The sequence below is a fragment of the Taeniopygia guttata genome, chromosome Z (genome assembly GCF_048771995.1).
Source record: "Taeniopygia guttata chromosome Z, bTaeGut7.mat, whole genome shotgun sequence".
Classification (NCBI taxonomy): Eukaryota; Metazoa; Chordata; class Aves; order Passeriformes; family Estrildidae; genus Taeniopygia; species Taeniopygia guttata.
In genome coordinates this window covers 72,250,077-72,269,073 of record NC_133063.1, presented here as the reverse complement: position 1 = coordinate 72,269,073, position 18,997 = coordinate 72,250,077, and the positions used below count along the sequence as shown (strand labels likewise).

At 35.4% G+C, this 18,997-nt stretch overlaps 1 long non-coding RNA gene across 2 annotated transcripts in view; it reads right to left on the bottom strand.

Annotated features, from left to right (window-relative positions):
* LOC140681921 (uncharacterized) overlaps positions 1–18,997 on the bottom strand; it is a 111,180-nt gene that overhangs the window by 11,387 nt on the left and 80,796 nt on the right. For both annotated transcript variants that reach the window (XR_012053142.1, XR_012053141.1), the window contains exons 2-3: positions 8,224–8,288; positions 1,020–1,078 (exon numbers count right to left, since the gene is read on the bottom strand). This is a non-coding gene — a long non-coding RNA (uncharacterized lncRNA). The remainder of the gene's footprint in view (positions 1–1,019; positions 1,079–8,223; positions 8,289–18,997) is intronic.

Sequence of the window (18,997 nt, the reverse complement as noted above, 5' to 3'; positions counted from 1 at the left end):
TCTTCCTACTGAAGTGTGTGATAAAGTCAAGTCAGCTAGAATGGTACTTAAACATCTTCACAGACATGTGAGATCTCAGTCAGAACCAAAAAATGTGTGTTTTTCTTGATCTTCAGTCTGGTGCTTTTCACCCCCCCAAAAAAAGCCCAGCTAAAGAAAAACAAACAAAAACCCACCTCAACAGCTTTCCTTGCCCTTCTAACTTCAGAGTGACTCATAAGGAGAAAAGAAACCAAGGTCAACTTGCTAAGGGCACACACATAATAGCTCTGGGTGTAAGAGAAGAATGGAATTGCAAGGACTGAATTTTGTTTCTCATCTTCTGCCAGACTGTTTGTTGGCCTGCTTGTATAGCAGTTGCTATGTGCACACCACATGTGATGCTGCCCACAAAGTGAAGTGGATCTCAAGAAAGATGTTTTCTTTAAAAATACCTCACTAAATTCAGATGGAATAAGCTCTGGGGAAGAGGATAGGGAAATACAGGGGGCATAGATCAAGCAAGTCTATAGAGCCGGTAGCATCAACAGATATTGGGAGAGCATAGTAAACAGGGTAGAAAACAGACGCAGAAAAGGAATTGGAATGGGCAGAATGTGTGAAGTTTTCTGCAAGTCAAGGAAAATATCATTATTGTTAGAATTGCTAGAAGCAAGATCAGAGGGAAAATCAACATTGCAAGCATTTAATTGATAGAGGGGAGTCTTGTTTTCAGATTTGTACTTCCAGTCTGTATCACCAGATATGAATTTAAACCTGTATGGAATGTTACTGTCCACTTATTTGCTTTCTATGATGTGTGGCTTTAGAAATCTTCTGAATTTTTCAACTCTGCTTGCTTATAGGAAGAAAAAAACCAGAACAATTAAACAAAAAACTAAAACCCCAAATTCCCACAAACAAACAAATACACAAACAAATAAACAAACAAAAAAGAAAGAAAAAAAAGAAAGTCCTTTATCTGACATTTCTAGAAAACTTGAGATCCCATTCAGTATCAAATAGATGGCAGTCCTCACCTGTGGTTCACCTGTGAGGTTGAGCACCAAGTCTATTTTCCACTTTTAACAGATATGCCCTAAAAAGAGACATACTATTAGAAAACGTGAATGCAATGCAGTTTAATTCATGTCTAAAAATAGCAGCATATTTCCTTCACTGCAAATGTTCTTCAACACTCTGTTGGCATTTTTCGTGGTAGAATTTTTCTTAAGATCACAAGAATGACCATGTCAAGCCAGTGCAAAAGTCCATTTCTCCATTTTTGTACCTCCAGCAGCATCCAAGAAGAAAAGTGGAGTAATATCTGCCCTATGTTTGTTATTTTGTATTAGTTGTATTACTGGGCAAGTTTTACTGTCCACAAAGGCAGGAATTTCTGGAGTTGTTTCATGAGAAAATTACATCATACAATTCTGTCTAGAAGAATTTATGCAATTAAGAAATCAATGCAACAGCTTATAACATTTTACTATATTTTATTAATTAGGATTGAAATGTATAATTTTTTTTTCCCACAAACAACAGATAATAGATTAATACAATATTCCCCTACAAAAATACATGCCCTAAGCTACCATTTGCTTAAACCATATTCTTAGCCTCATGCTAGCACAGCAATCAGCATTTTATTGTTCTTGTTATGTCATGCATTATTCTTTTTGATTTCTTTTAATATATACTTGTATGCTGTGCAGCTGGAGTTTTACCTGAAGTTATCTGGTTGTGCTTTTTTTTCACAGTCATAACATCCAAGTTGGTTGATGATACAGTAAAATAAAAATAATATTTTAGCAATTAAAAAGGGTGCAGAGAGAAAGACTCTTATGATATGGAGAGGAAAAAATGAAAATGTAGCCAAAAAAAATCAGCCAAGACTATGTCCATAATAAATTTTAATTAAAATATACTACTGTTCCCCATCTATTTCACCCTTGGCCTTTCATTCATAGGTAGAACCTTAAATATAAAGAAAATAGAAGACTATTACAAAAGACATTAGCATGAAAGCCTGTCAATAGTCAGATATTAAGTGCAAGGCAATTGTGTTTTATGTCGGTTACAGAGAAGCTGATGAAAAAAATTGAATATGTAACATGATGTCTCTTTCATCTATAAAAATATCAGCTCAGAGGTTACGCTTCATTAACTTCAAATGTAGCATGAATAATAAAGTAAGAAGGCGCAGCATTCCTTTGATACATTGTGTGAAACCTTATCATTCCCTCTTTCAAGTGACAGTTTATTAAATAAGGTGAATAATAGAAAATATTCAGACTAGATCCACATCATAGTCGGACACTCTCTGCCTGATTACAAAGTAAATATAACAGCTCTGCAACTCCATTTTGTGAGATTAGGAAATAAATAGGATAAAATATATGGAGCTCCCTGCAGTGAGCTTGCTCAAGTATTTTCTGCTTTAAAACATAATTTAAATTAAAAAAAAAAAAAAAAGTGAAAAAAATTACCTTGGCCAAAGGCACAAGGAGTCTCCACCTCCTTCTTACTGGACACAAGGAAATATATGGAGAGTAAAGAAAAAATATCTATAGTAACTCATCAGTTTTTGCTGATGAGTGTGACTTTGCAATGTCATAACATACATGGCACTACAGGGAGGTGCTAGTAAGCCATTTTCATAGCCTCTGTAAATTCCAATGCATTTTTGCAAATTTCGGTTGATTAACTGTGCCAAATTCTGTAAAAAAGTGACATGCTAGTTCAAACCACTTTTGAACCAAATCCATTATTAGACATAGCTGAAATTTCATTCGTAATTTCACTATGTAAGAAGAAATAGTAGTATTTCATCAGTTTTTCTTTAGAATCTTTGTCATGATTCTCTTTAGTAAGACACAGTCATGAACACATCCAAAAGAAATTGTAAACGGTTTCAAAGATCTCTTTGGATCACTGTTTAATCTCCACTATTCCTTCAAGGTGGGAGGTTAGGATTTCCTAAATTATTTGAGTAGTCAATACTACTGTGAGAACAAAATTTAAGAAAGAGGAAAGAAGTGTTCTCATCCTTTTTTGTATAAAACTCACCACTCCCATCATCCTGGAAAAATGCAATTTGAATTTAAAATTGCAGGCAGTTATCAGAAGAAACACTGAGGAAAAAAAATTGAATAATACAACATTTTGAGTGTTTATTGTATAAGAAACACTAAACAGAAAGCTATGGGTCCTAGCAAGTCTAGCTTTTTCCAATTAATGAAGAAGAATTAGAGTTTAGATACATAAAAAGGAATTAAAAAATAAATTAGATTTTTTTTTTCTTTCAGTATTGGAAAATAAATTATCAAGAAAATGAAAAATTAAACTATTCCTCTTTAGAAAACATTTTAAGTGTTTAAACATGATAGATGACGTTTTGCTAGTAATTTACTTATTTGTTTCAAAATATTTCCATAAATGAACTTGAAATGCAATAAATAGAAAAAAAGGAAGAGAAAAAAAAACCTATTTAAAGAAAAGCTGTGGACAGTAGTAATTTTTATTTATTAAAAGACAAGATTAAATAAACAAAAAATAAATTTTCAAATTTGAAGAAAATAGCACTTTCAGAACAAAGATAAACAAGACATATTCCCTAATGCAAAAACATATTGCTTTTTCCAAACCTGTGAATTAAAACAACTTCATATTTCATGTTGCAACCAGCTCATCTCTGCAGGTGTTTAAATAATTGCAAAATAAGAGAAATATGGTCCTTGGAAGTCAATATGAACAAAGTTTGGCAGCTCTTTTAATGAAAAAAGGTTTTCTGTTTGTTTGTTTTCAGTATGCTTCATGCAGAACACTAAGTCCATTTTGTTTTGGAAGATTGTGTCAGGCAAATGATTCATGTTTTAGTTAAGTAAACATACTGAAATTATGGATTATGATATTAATGCTGCCACAACCACAACAGGAGCAGATCACCTTTGGAGATCTATGTAGGTGCCAGCACCACCACGTGCCGTCACATATGGGGTTTGTTTCAGAATCAGGACTGAGGAGGGCTTTTTCCTTGGGCTGCTAAAGGACAATAGTTAGTGCTTACTGCAATTTTATGTAATTTGGATGTTTTTTTCTTTTTCCCTTGAGGGTAATTCACAAGTTTCTTGCAAAATCACATTTAAACTCACATATGTTAAAATGTGCATTTAACATTGACATTTCACACAAAAATGTGAAAATTGTCCACTAAGAAATAGATAAACTGTAATAAGACTGATCTGATCAATTATTATCAATCTGCCTAAATATTACTGGTTGAATAAGAATTGTGCATGAATAATATTACAAATAATGGTACCTAGTGCAGACATCATTAGTATTAGAATTTATAAACAAAACTATGTATAAACAAACCAGAGACAAATTAGTAATACAGTACGAGAGGAAACTGTATGGATCTCACAAGCAGAATAAAGGCAAAGTGTGTTCATATTGCTTTTAAAAAGCTTACTTGACTCTAGTTTTTTGTGCTTAGTACTCAATGCCTTAGACATTTCTAACTGGGAATACAACTGTCTAAAGAAAGCAACACTGCTCAAAAAGTGAAAATAAATACTTTTTATTACACATTTTGTTTAGTGCTCCATTATTTGGGAACTATATCAGTATTCCATTTATCAACAAGCAGTAGTTAGGCCCGGTTGCCCTAAATCTTTAGTCTTTTAGGATAGGTTTTGATACATGATCATTATGTTTGGCGTCACAATACGACATTATGAAAATTCAGCTTTCTAGGCTTGAAATGACATTTTATTTCCGTCTATATGATAAATTATTTTATAAACCCTAGAAAACTCAGCTACTATTGTTCCATACAACCTCAGAGAAAACAATTTGGTCTAAGCATTTACTGAAACATCTGAGCAACCTGAGAACAGTATAATGAAATATATACAAAGCAATTTTACCAGTTTTTCTATCATTTAAAGGTTGAATTAAAAGTAAGTATCAAATAGGAGATTACCAGCAAAAATTCCAGTTTCTCACAACTTGAATACTGCATGTGCCTTGGATTTAATTTTAGGTGAATCCTATTGAATGTGCAGGATTCCATTTTATTTTGTGTAAAGTTGAAGTAGGATGATAAGAACTTTCAGAATTATGCAAATGTCCTGCCACCTGATGACCTGTTGGGCTTTCTGTTATATTAGCATAGCAGGGAGGCTTGGCAGAACTCCAGTTTTCATCTGCACAATGTTTTGTGTAGTGATTTATATGCACGCTGAGAAAGCACAAAAGTTCCATCAGTTGCCTCACTTATGTTGCAACACATGTAAGATTTTATTTCCTTCTCTTTTCAGGTTTAAACCATTTTTTTTTTTTATGTATCTGTAGCAATTAATGTGATTTGTTATTGTTCTTCCTTGTTTTATGCAAAATATGTGCAAACAGTAGAGGGTAGTAGGAAATTTGGCTATTTTTATTTTTATGTTTGATGTTGCCACATATACATTAGCGTTGATTAAAATTTGCAAAAGAAGTTGTTGAATAACAGTTTACAGATATTAATTGATTTTGTGTCCAATAAAAATCCATTCTTTATAGACATGCAAAGCCCTTAACATGGAAAAGATAATTTCTTTTGTCATGCTGTTGAGAGTAAAAGTCACCAGAAAACAAACACAAACTGCTGTTTTCATTTTCCAAATGAGGTCTTTCAGGATGTGTTTTGGTTTTAATGGTTTCATTTTTTTTTATTTATTTTTGAGTTAACATGAAAGAAGCTTTTTCCCTTGAGTGAATATACATCTTTTCTGGCCACCATGAACAGTCATAAGAACTTGAAGTATTGTGTTTTCATATTGCTTTTCACACATCCTATGAAAAATACACCAGAACTTTGAGACTATGAAATCTAGGTATATGCTTAACAATTGTATAATTTGTAATCAGCAGAAAGGACTGAAGATGAAGACTATATCATATGATTTAAATTTGCTAAGGAGGAAGAAGGTTTTGTTGGAGTTCATCAAGAGAAATGTACTCTCCACACTTCTTGCTTCATCAGGTTAGAAATCTAGATGGAATTTAAAGCACAACATTCTTATTGTTTTGTATCTACTAGGCTGATATAGATGTGAATTTTATCCTTCTCTTCCCTCAGACTTGGAGACAAGCTGAATATTGTGTTTTAATATTACAGACTAATTTTGGTGGCCAAACAATTTTAAAAAAAATGTCTAAATTGTCATCTAGACAGGCTGATATCAACCAGAAATGCTAAGTCAAGATCCAGAGAGAAATGCAGTGTTCAATGACTGAGTTCACCGTGCCGAGGAGCTGTATCCTGCAGAAGAGCTCTCGGTACACACATATGTATAAGTACGCAGTCAGCTGAAGATTCATTTTCCAGAGTGTAGGTCTTCCTTTTTCAAATAGTGAGATGGAGTGATCAGTGATCCTCTGTTTATGACTTCATAAAGTTTATGACCCATGATTTTGTAACAGCTGATCCAAGCCACAATTTAGTTCCATTTTTTCATATTTTCATAAGTTTGCTAGGAACTCGTTAAGGAGTATGGTACTAGTGAGTACTAGTGAGTAATCTTTTATTCAAGGGTTCTCAAATACCTGTCCCTCATGCATTTCCCTTAAGCAACAAATTCAGATAATTTCTTTGATACGCTAAGAAAACACTTGAGCACAAATTTGGCATTGTGGGTGAAACATTCTTTATTTCCGTCTGTAGAAGCCTCCGATTAATTTCAAAGATTCTAGAATGCCTTTTGATTAACTCATTTCTGTTCATTTGAGGACCATAGCTATTTAACAAGCACACAGAATAGTTTCAATGATATATTTCCTCTAAAGAGTTCTGTTTCAAACAAGGTAACATGATAATTGGCTGCTGAAAAATGTTCTTTTTATACTGTATAATAAGGATTCTTGGCTGCAAACTTAATTAACGTATGGGACTTGGACTTCAAACAAAAACAGTGCTCACAAATAACTTCTCACTTTTACCAAAATAATTTTTTAATTTAAGCAAGTAAAGAATAAATCAGCTTAGGTGACAGCTTGGTGTAGACTCAGCTGGGGTATAATAGTTTTAAAGTGATAGCAGTTTCTAAATGGGGATATCATATAGGCTTGCAAATAATAGATGCAAATCAAGCACCTTTTTTTATGTTGCCTTCTGTCTGGTCTGTTTTGGTATCTTTTATCTTTAGTGTAGTCAACACATACTGCAAAGACCTGATTAACATAAGAAGAAATTACAAATATGGTAACAGGGTTTCCCAGAGGAATTTTCCCTCATTTCAGGAAATGCTTTTTAATCAAAGAGTAATGCCCAGTCTTCAAAATGGCTAATTAAAGCCAAGATGATTGAGCAGTGAATGCATTAATGTTGTAAATGTTTCTGTTATTTAGCTAAGTAATATATGAGTAGGCCATTGAAGAGGCTGCTAGGATTTTATTCTCAGAGAATAGGGTAGGCTGACTATGATATTTTCACAGAAAAACAGCAGGTTTAATGGATCAGCTGATGAAACTGCTGAATTAAAATGCAGAAGGATCCAGAGTGAATTCTTATCAAGGTCTTTTCTTTTATGTTTTTCACTTTACACAATGCACACAAACATTGACATATTTATACACGCTGCACACACAAAAGAGTTAACAATGGCTTTTGTAAATTGCAGAAGGATTTTCCAGGATGTATTATTTTCTCCTACACTCTTTCTTCCTAAGTGCTATCATACTATTCTGATTTTTTTCCACAAAAAGTAAAGAGGAAAAAAACCCTCCAAACTATCTGAAGAGAGGGTATATATTTACTACAAATACTTCGACTATTTTGTTCATCTATAATTTTGTGGAATATTAAATTGCCTTGTTCAAGTAGTTGTACTGATTTTGAGTTTCCTTCAATAATAAGGTCTTTTCATAGTTTCTGAATCTGCTGAAAAGAAAAAAAAAGAAAAAGAACAGTGAATACTTTCATGATCTTTTGTCTGGGGCATCGAGTTTTCTTTGATCCACAAGCTTTTCACAGTGAAAAAGAACACCAGAGAATTTAAAACACTGTGACAATCTCAGGCTACTTCAAATTGTCTATCACAGTTTATTAAGAAGAATATTAAAGTGAGTCTTTTATTTCTGTGTGATTGCTCAAAAGTACATTTATAGTTAAAGACAATTACTCAGAATATCTATGTAAAAAAATGTTTTTACATGGAATGATGGAAGCGTTAGAGTGTAACCCCCATTCACCTTAAAAAGGCCATTGAAATGCCTGATGTTGTTGCTGTAACTTTCCTCCTGATGATTTTCTATCCCTGTGCAAGGAAACAAACAAACATTGAGAAAATGAGTTAAATCTTTGTTAATCTTTCTTTAATACCAGCCAGGTGAAAGACTGCATACTCATGCAAATGGTATCACAACAGATGAAGTTCAATCTAAAGTACAGATGCAACTGTTATCTCTGTTTTAAATTAACAGTGTTTAGGGTTTTTTCCTGAATGGGGCTAAAAATTTTATGAAACATATTAATCTGTAATTGATGCTGTGTAAAGGGATGTTTCACTAAAAAAATATACAAAATAGAATACAAAAGTTAAGTTAAAAACAAAACAAAAAATTTCATCACCTGTCATGTGACAAGTGATATTTTAATTCCAAAAAACAGCTGCTGAAGGTTCCTTGGTAACATATTTATTTATATTTGTAAATTTTCTATGATCTCAGAACTTTAAGATGGAAATCCATAAGAGAAAGGGGCAAAAAGAAATCTATCTTCAGATACCCAGCTATCTCCCTCATTCAAGGTTATCCATAAATTACAGGGCTATTGTTAGCCCTACAGGACCCATTTTTCACTATCTTACACTAACATCCTACATTTGCAGGAAATGAGGTATGTCAGATGTCACCATTTACAATGGAAATTACTGCCCTTGAAAATGCTGGCCAAAATTAGAAGTGATATTTTACCTTGTTGTACCTGTTAGCATTACTGTCATCTTCCAGTAAGGTAACAGAAGGCATTTTGTAAAGGTTTCTACACATAATTAAAGACTATTTCACCTCTGAGATTTCAACACATGTTTAATTATTATCATAATCATATAATATTAATATTATATAAACCATTTAAAATAATAATATATCTATATTGCTAGTGCCATTTATTATCATCATCAACATCATCATCATCATCATGGTTTCCATTTATTAGTCCTTTATTCAACTGGAAGTGGGGAATGAATGACCAGCTTAACTAGTAGTGCCTATGCACCACCCTAATTTTGCTGTTCTTACCCAATATTAAATTGAGATCACAAAAAAAACCAAAAAAACCAAATCAACAACAACAACAAAAAAACCCACAAAAAAACAACAAATAAAAACCCCACCAAAATGTGAAAAAGACATCAATAACCCAATTTTGCATTGGTTTAAGTATTTAATTCAATTCCATTCCATTTCCAGCTGTGTAGTCTCAGTTCACCAAAGAGCTTAGCTTCCTCTCTTGCTAGGACATCTCTCCAGTGGTGCAGAATTCAATGTACCATCTGTGGGACCTTGGCCCAGGTGGGCCTTAACCATGCTTGGGCTCAGGAGGTGTACTTGAGCACATCCATGGCCTGGGTTGTGCTGTTGACATATCTGGCCTTTCCAGCCCTAACCTCACCTCTCTGGATGGAATATTTAGCTGGACCTCTCACTTTTCCAGATTCATGGAACTGTTGGCTGACCCTGGCCACTGTCAAGGACTTTGACAATTCAACACATCAGAAGCCATATTTGCCCTTCCCTGTCACATCCCTGGGGTCCTGCTCATATCTGCTACCCCTGGGGAACAGCTCTGCCAACACCTTCCTGATATATCCTTGCTAAGCTGGCCACTTAAATCAGGAACACCAAAGTCTTAATGCAGAGTGGTTTATAACGTATTAAGCATGGTAACAGCCATCACTCCAGCAAGAAACATACCTGTGGTGGTGTGAAAACAAGACAGCTCCGACAAATAAAAGCTGCAGGAATCAGGAAGGATGTCAGGCAAGGCATGCTGTATTTTCACATGAAATTACCCATGACAACCCACATGTGAAAATTGGAAATAAAGAAAAAATGAATGGGATCTGTTTATTACAGTTGTCAATAGATAAAAGTGGGGAAAAACAGCCCACTAAGAGGCCACTAATAAAAAATACAGGTTGGTCAATCAAACATTCTGCAAGCTCAACACCAATAGGGTCATATACATTGTACGACCATAGGAAATCGATATCTTATGCCCCCATATCCACACCATCACTTAATTTTCAATTTTCTTCATTCTCTATTTCTATTCCTTTCACCTATTTTTTAGGTACTAGATGGGCAAGATACAACATGTATTACAGTTGATTAGGAGCTACATATGAGCAGTTTGACTCATTAATAAGTGAGCTGAATGGCCAGCTGGCAGGCCAAACAGTCTCTTGAATTCATACTGTGACCTTTTACATTCTTGAAGATTTTATTATGTATGAGGGTCAAGTGACCACTACTCTTTTCCATTAGTATAGGGTATTGCTATTTTTTAGATTGTGCCTCTCCACTTTTTATAGTTGAAATTGGCCACGATTTAAAATTATTATTGTGAAGAAATAATAGTCTGGCAGAATGACTAAATAGGTCTTATTTTTTAAGAAATTGGGTTTTAAAATTAAAAGTGCATGTGAGACACTTTTCATGACTGATTGACATGAGTTTTAACAGAAGGCTATAAAGAATAAAGCTTTGAATAAAAAAAACCCCAAAAAACCAAGAAAAACAGGAAATAACTCACAGAAAAACCTCAACAAAGCCCATATATTAACATATAATGGGAGGGGGGAAAAGTGATCTGAAGCATGTTTGGGGAAAAAAAAGCATTTTCCAGTGCAGGTTTGACTTTTCAGGTATTCCATTTCCCCTAGAGAAATGTGAAATGAAAGAATAAGAAAGAAGCCAGCTGATTTATAAGCTTGCTAACAGTCTTTTTGAGCTATTGTGGCATTGTAACAGTCAGAGATCTAAGATCAAGCATTTGAAAGAGTGAGATGAATCTCAAGTACAGCACTATATCTAAAGTCTTTCAACCTTCGGAGCAGCTCAAGCTGCAACAGTGCCTCAGGAGAACGGCCAGTACAGGTGAAAGACAGCAACCCATATTTATATTACGAATCAAGGCAGCAGATAGAGAGGGATATTTTCACCCTGATAAAGAGCTGCTGGCTGTGCTGCTTGCAATGATGCAACTCCTTCTGCCTTGCAGACAGAAGGGGGTTGGGAAGCCTGATTCAAGCCATTCAAGGAAACATAAAGAAATTTTCTCTCAATACGTGCTCAAGTACCCAAGCATTCTCTGTTGGAATTATATAATTATTATTATATAATATTATATATAACATATAATTATATATTATTAATATTTTAATAACTTGTTAATATATTATTAATATATAATAATATAATATATATTCCCAAACTATATATATAATATATATATAGTTTGGGAAAAATATACCTATCCCAAAAAGGATATCAGTAACAGGCATGAGGTGAGGAAGCCTCTGCTAATGAGACCAAGTGATCATTCCAGTTTTTGCAGCAGGACACATAATGTGGGAGGGGATGTGACTGATGGTCCCCCTGCTCTGCCTTGGGAGGCAACTGACGTTTAGTTTCCTGCCTCCCCCGGTTGTCAGTCTTTTGTTATCCCTTCCCCTTGTTCCTGTCCATCATTGTGTACTCCTTCCCCCAGTTCGAGAAAGTTCTGAGTTCTTTGTATCCCCATTGGTTCTCCCCCCGAAGCCACTCCTTCCCTCTATCCCAGTTGGCTGTTGCCCTGTCGCTCTTCCCTGACTCCTCCTTCAAGCCCTCACCTGGCTGGTTGTTTCGTACCCTGACCCTCCTTCCCTGTTACTGTTATAATCCGTGCCCCGCCCCTGGTTCGGGGCTCTCGGAGCTGGCTTCCCTTCGGAGCGGTTGCTTCCCTTCGGAGCGGTTGCTTCCCTTCGTCCCCCACCTCGCTCTCCTTCACCTGAACCCTTGGAAATAAAGCCACCCGTGAGTCACCCACCTTCGGTGGAAGCTTGTTATTTCCTCAACCATCCAGGCGCCTGCGCACCGGATCCTGTGGCTGTCCATAGGGGTTCCAGGACCCAGGCACCTCAACATAAAGGTTGAAGAGGAATCTACACAGTGCCAATGATTTGTCGTAACAGGAGAGGTAAAGATGCATAGAAGTTTAATTTCACTGGCTTCTACTATGGAAAAGGTGCATGGAATCTAACAGACCTACCAGTCTACCAAATCTAACAATCTACCAACTTGAATACAGTGATCAACATCTCAAAAGAGATAAAAAGTCCCTCTTGTAGTTGGAACAAGGCAAACACATCCTGAGATTAAGGAAACAAATGACAATTATGGTGTTACAAAGGCTGTAGAAAGTTCTTTTCATATGGCAACACGCAGTCCTCTCCTGTCCAGCACTACTCAAACATTTTTGAAAATGTTGGTTCTGTCCTTTCTGTAATGACATAGCTATACAAAATTGCAGTAGCTTTCTGCCTTGTCCAAAATATACAGTGACTTTGGTCCTAATGATCTTGAAACTACTCGAAGAAGTTTCCTTCAAGAACTCCTGGGGGAAAAAAAAATCTGGTTGTCTTTATGTATATATGCATTTATTGTAAAGAAAGATACTGAACAATATGAGCTCATGATCTGGTAATCTCATATTTTCATTGGAAATTGAGTTGTTTCCTTAGTTTCCTTAGTCAAAGCTAAAAAAAAGGTACTTATAAGAGTAAGAAAATACTATATGACAGTCAGTAGAGAAGCCTGAAGCTTTCCAAATACTATTAAATAAGAGAGTGCATTTATGTTGCAATATTAGTTGTGAAGATGGTGTAAAAATGAAGACAATGAAAAATGTAACGTGTGTTACATTTGTATGGCGAAACAGGTATGGACAGGATGGAATAGTTTGGCCACAAATAAACAAACAAACCCCATCTTGTTACAGTGTCTTGTGTGCAGTAATATATAATGGCTCTCATTTTCTAAGGCTTAGGTCTATAAATGCAAAATTAATGTTCAGAAAGGGTGGATAGGCAGAGCTACCACACAGGTCATATTGTCCTGATTTACTCCTGCTGAAGATGTTTGTCCTCTTGGTTTCCTCTGGTGAACTTATGAGACCTTCAGAACATTTACTTTTGGCAGGATTTCAGTTTTTTCTGCAGTCACTTGGGTTGACAACTTTTCATCTCGATGTTAAACATTCTGCTACCCACAACACTCTTACTGTCTTTTTTGGCCGCGGTACAGAAGGCTGTTGGGCTCATTTCAGAGAGATCTTCCTCAAAAGATTATCTCATGCTTATTGATATGTTCTATTGATTGTTTGGTACTCTCTTGATGAGAAACCAACATATGCATGGATGAAAGGAGTAGTTACCGTGGGACTACAGTGGTTACAAACAAATGAGCACCAGAAAGGCGTCAAAGGGAATTTGATGTTAAGCTAACTCTTATTGTACACAATTTCTATACATTGAAATCCACTCTTCAAAAATCTGTTATCATCTTCACATGCTACTTGCTTTCCTAGCTGTCCTAGGGTGACTATGATGCTTGTGTCATAATCTCCTGTTCTGCTTATGCTGGCTATTGAGTTCTGTGCCTTTAAGACTGGTTCCAAGAGCGAAGTGGGTAGAAAAAGCACAGAGTTTGTCTGCAGAAACTGCACTCATTCCTCTGCATTCCTTCTCACAGACTGTGTTGTCTGCAGTGATGCCTTGAGAGGCTACCTAGAACAGAGGCTAGATAGTATTAAAGGAATAAAGTAGGTATTTATTAAAAAGGCCTTCAGAGAGTACACTTGGGCAGTACAAGAGCCCAGCCATGACTACACCCAAGATGGACAATGGGCCAGGAGTCTTTTTATAAACTTCTTTTATAAGTTTTGGTCCATTTACATATTGGGGTTAATTGTCTAATTACAGCTTCAGGTTATAAAGTCTCATGCACACAGTTTGCTCTCCTCAATTTGCTGTTGTCTATACTTGTTGGGCCTGAAGCTGCAACGGTATTCTTGGTTCTCAGTCTGGAAAAGGATTGTTTTGTCTGACTGTGAAGAGAGCTTGCCAACACTTTATATGGAGTCCAGAGTTAGATACTAATGCAGTACAGAATCTGGAAAATATGAAAGCTAAAATTTAAGGCATCAGCAGCATGGACAGCAGGAGAGAGCTCTCCTTTCCTTTTAGATCTGCACTGTGGCCGGAACACCAGACATGAGCCCTGGAGAGACTGAGAAAAAGCTGAGGACACACCCTCAAAAAAGACACTGTCTCTCTCCCATCTGCAGAAGGACTTTCTGAATTTGCCATCAGAACGACGAGAGGTTCCATTGTTTAATATTATTCTTTTTTTTCATGTTTGTAAGTACTTTGCTTGTTAAATAAACAGTTTTTCAGCTTTTCTCAAAGGAGATTTACCTCCTAAACCAGCTGGGGGATGGGCAGCTTGAATTTGCTTTCTAGAGGGTACCTAGTTTCCTAAAAAAATTTTTCTCCCAAATCTGTCCCAAACCAGGAAAAATACTTTTTAGTGCCCATTGTAGGGTTCAGGAAAATGGAAAAAAAACCTGCTATTGCATTTTGGTTGTACTTGCTCTGTATTGGGATAAAGTAATCCCAGACCAAAGACACCAGTTTTTGAAACTGTGGCTTATACCAGACACAAAATATTCTCTTTTTATTTTCAGTTTTCACACCAGTATCCATTAATATCTATGCCAACTGTTTTTTCTACTGCACATTCTGGTTCGTTGTGCTCTGTTTAGGGTCTCATACCTTTTACAGAAACTCTGTAAGTTTACATTAACAAAATGTTTTGCTTGTCTGTGATTAACTTGGTTCTAATTCCCTGCAAAACTGATTCCATCTCATGGTGCCAATTTCCTCACTGTATACTTCTTCAGATTATGGATTTATTTTAAATTTACTCATGCTTCTTTTATTGATGGTTATTGCTACTTACTGGCACTCTTACTATGAAGGCAGAATTTCAGTGGAACATGGTGTTTTATAATGATATCTTAATCTCTGTCTTATAACAAGAGTTTCAAAACTATTATTTGCTGTGCAGTTACTTTCCTACAAGAAATATCAGTGAAGAGTTTATTTTTAATATGTTTTGGGCATTTAAATATATTTTTAAGATATTTAGTGTATTTAAGTGGTTTACCCCATTATTTCCATAATTAAATTATTATGAGGTAAGCAATAAAGTATCCAAAGGTGAATAATTTTCTTCACTTGCAAAAAATGTATATTTAAAAACCCCACAGCCGTATTTATTTTTAAAATTTTATTTTCTTTAGTTTCATCAAGAAAAAACAACAAACATTGGAAGAAGGCTGCATGTGTATCTGACTGAAAAAGCCATATGGAAGAACCACAAATTCTTATGATAAATTTTGTGTTAGCTGTCATCCATCCTCTGGCATGGGAAAAGTAGACACTGCATCAAATTTGCAAGTGAAGACTCATTACCTCGTTCCAAAATGGTCAGTTCCTACCAACATCCCGGTTGCACTGTGAGCAATGACTCTGAAGATGTCTATGAGAATTAATGTGACTATTAGACGCTGCCAAAGAACCTGACTTGTACTCACTCTATTCTGATCAGCAAAGAACCATTGCGTTTTTCACTGCTGACCTGGTATTTATAGTTGTATATAAATGTATTATTCCAAAGAGAGATTTCCATTTTGCTATAAATCCTTCTAAGAATATTTTATTACTGCTATGAAAATTTTTTTCATGCCTTTTTAAGTCTTTAGTCAGATCAGTATGGAGTTTACATCTTTGTCCTCTGTTCCAGCTTCTTTACAAAGCAACAGGGTGGTTGAGAAATACTATTCAGGGTAATATAATGAACTAAATTTTGGTGACATATTTATCTCTTTTTTATTTCCTCTTTCCATGTTTTAAAGTTTTTTCATTGGTTGTCAGTGTGCTTTTTTAATGATTTCTGCAAAATGATACATAAATTAGAAGAGGGGAAAAAAATCTTTGGACTTCAGGACATTTTCAATGGTTCATAATAAATACTAAAGCAGGAATTTTCTTTTAGTACCTATTATACTGACCATCCAAATAAATATTTCAACTCTTCTATTATGGAAGTGGAAGAGGAGGAGGAAATCATTGCTTTTACCATAAATCTGTAGACAGTTTAGGCAAAATAATTTCTTAGTTCACTTGCTTTTATAAAAGTTTGTTTTAAACATTTTTGGAAGCTCTTGAATTTTGCAGGTTTTGTTTTTCACAGATAAATTGTGTATTATTGCTGTAACAAACTTACTGTACTTATGACTATACACATAGATGATTCACTAACATAGAAGCTTTTATTTCAGAATGTTTTTAATTTTTTCATATATGTTATTTTTAAATTTATTCATTCATCATTTATTTTTTTCATTTATTCATTTATATATTCATCTCAGTTCTATTCAGTTAGTTCTCTGCAAAAGATGCAAAATAAAGTGGAGCAATTTGTTAAGCAATCTTCCTCTATAAAGAAAACAAAAGAAAACAAACATGCAAACATGTTAAAAACTTCATTTCAAGAAGGAAAAAACTGTAAGGTTAATGAAGAACTTTAACTGAGGCCTAAGGATCCCCCTTGCAATCAGGTGAGTCGCTTCAAGAGAGCATCACACTGAGCCAGCAGAGTATATGCCTCTCCATCCTGTGAACAGGGTGTTCACAAAGGTAGAAGCTCACATGAAAATTGGTTTTATGCTCAAATGAAAATGAAAGTTACAGGCTTGTAACTTTTTTCCTCAAAGGAGCCCAAGGACACAGCAAGTGACCCTTCATGGCAGAGTGGTTCCCAAATCCTCCCTTGGGGTGAGACAGCTCCATGCTCACATTGATGCAGAGGGTGTTATTTGCTGGGAAAGCCAATGCTGTCTTCGTGGAGCACAAGGGTGACAAAATATTCTCGAGAAGTTGTAATTAGTCTGTTTTGAACCTGTGCTGAATCTAAGTGAAAGGTTTGTACCAAGCCCTGGCAGGATGAATACTCAAAAGCCATAAATAAAAGGGCACCTTGTATGTTTAGTAGTCAGTTGTCCTCATGTGGTGGTGTGACTAGGTGAATAAAGCAAAGTGTGCTGTAACATAGGTGGGTTGGTATTTTTTTTCCTCTTTCTGTTTCATATTACTGAACATGAACATCCTGATGTGATTTTTGGAGGGGCTAATTAGATATAGAATTTTACTGCAACTTGGCAAAAGCTTGTAAAAATGGATTGATTAATTGGTGTTATCTGTGTGAGCAAGTGTCCTCCCGAGGTCACAACGAGTTTCAAGCTTAGCAAGAGCTCAGTGTGAAAGCAAGATCTTTTCATGTCCCTTGCTTTCCTCTCATATCTTATTTTTTCTCCTTCCCTTAATCAATTTCAAATACTTATATAAGACTTTGAGTGATGATGAATAGTAATTTCCAGTTCTTTACTGTTATGAATCTAAGTTTGTCAAAGCCCTGATATTTTTAAAGCACACATATTTTCCATTGCAGCTAAAGATCTGTATTTTAAATACTAATTTCAGATAACAAGTGTATGTGATTATGGAAAATGTTGTTTTTATAAAGGCAAATGTCTATTACATATTTAATGCTGGTCCAAAATAGATAATTATTTTACTCTCAGTAGCAAATTTCCCGTTGAAACGTGCCTGTGTATATTCATAACAAATTAAGTATTCAGGAAATGCTGGACTGCTGGTAAAGCTTTTGTTTTCTCTAGGCAGAATCATATCAAGACGAACACTGTATTTTTCTGAAAAGAAGTCCACAGATATCTCACACAGATTTGGAGATTGCCATGAGGCATAAGAAACAAAAAAGATTAAGGGCATGAAGACATTTTCAGGCAAACTTTGTTCTACTTGCATGCATGGAACTATTAATGTTGTCAAATTGTAAAGCTGCTTTGCTGATGATTTATAGATTACACTAAATTGAAATACAGTGTTTTTTCAGAAACTGTTTTATGTTAGGCCTTTATCATATTACATCATTATGAGTAAAGGATGAATGTAGATAAAATAGAATGCTGCAATTCCTGTGAGATTCACAGTTGAAATATACAAGGAAGGCCACAGAAAGCAACCAGGATAATTTAAAAACAAATTGTAAAAACTGTTTGGAGCTCTGCTCCTTATCCAGCATTCTCCTCTGCCGTCTGATTACTCTATGAGCTTCTTGTAGATGAGCTTTCATATATGTCACCATTAAACAGCAGAATACAAATGTGAGTGATTATGTGCTGCTGCAGCATTAGCACACTCACTTGTTAGCCAAGATTGGTACCCGCCCTACTCACGGCAGTTTTTAGCATTGGTTCGAATACATCTGTCATGTCTTCCTCCATGCAGGCAAATTGAACAAATGGAGTGCTGTGCTTCCACAAGCTGATTAGGCAGGAGACTCAGAATAGTCTGCATAGACTGAGTTGGACACTTGAATGACACATGCACAGCTGGAACATGTTGAGTAGAGCGTGTGGAGTAAACAGCATTGCCAATTTATATCTGTGAACGCCTGTGTCTGTTTTCTTTGGCAATTATTATCTTTTTCTTTCTAGGTTTTTCCATCCTTGACAGAATGACTAATGTGGTCACAGATTTGCTGTCACTCTTGCAAACTCTTGGATAAAGAAGGCAAATCTCCTGTATGAAGCAAAATTCTGTATAGCAGAGGATATGACTGTCTCCAGGTTTTTTTCCAACACTATTGTCAGGGTTTTCTTTAATGTTTTTCTTCTTCTAGCCTTTTCTTGCTGTATTGTGGAATTTAGTAGATATAGGGTAGCACTTCATTGCATTGTTTAAATAATGGGGCACAGACACTGCAGAGCATAGGCAGTACTCTCTTCACATATGAACAAATAGAAGTTAATTAAAAGTGCAAGTAATTAAACAGA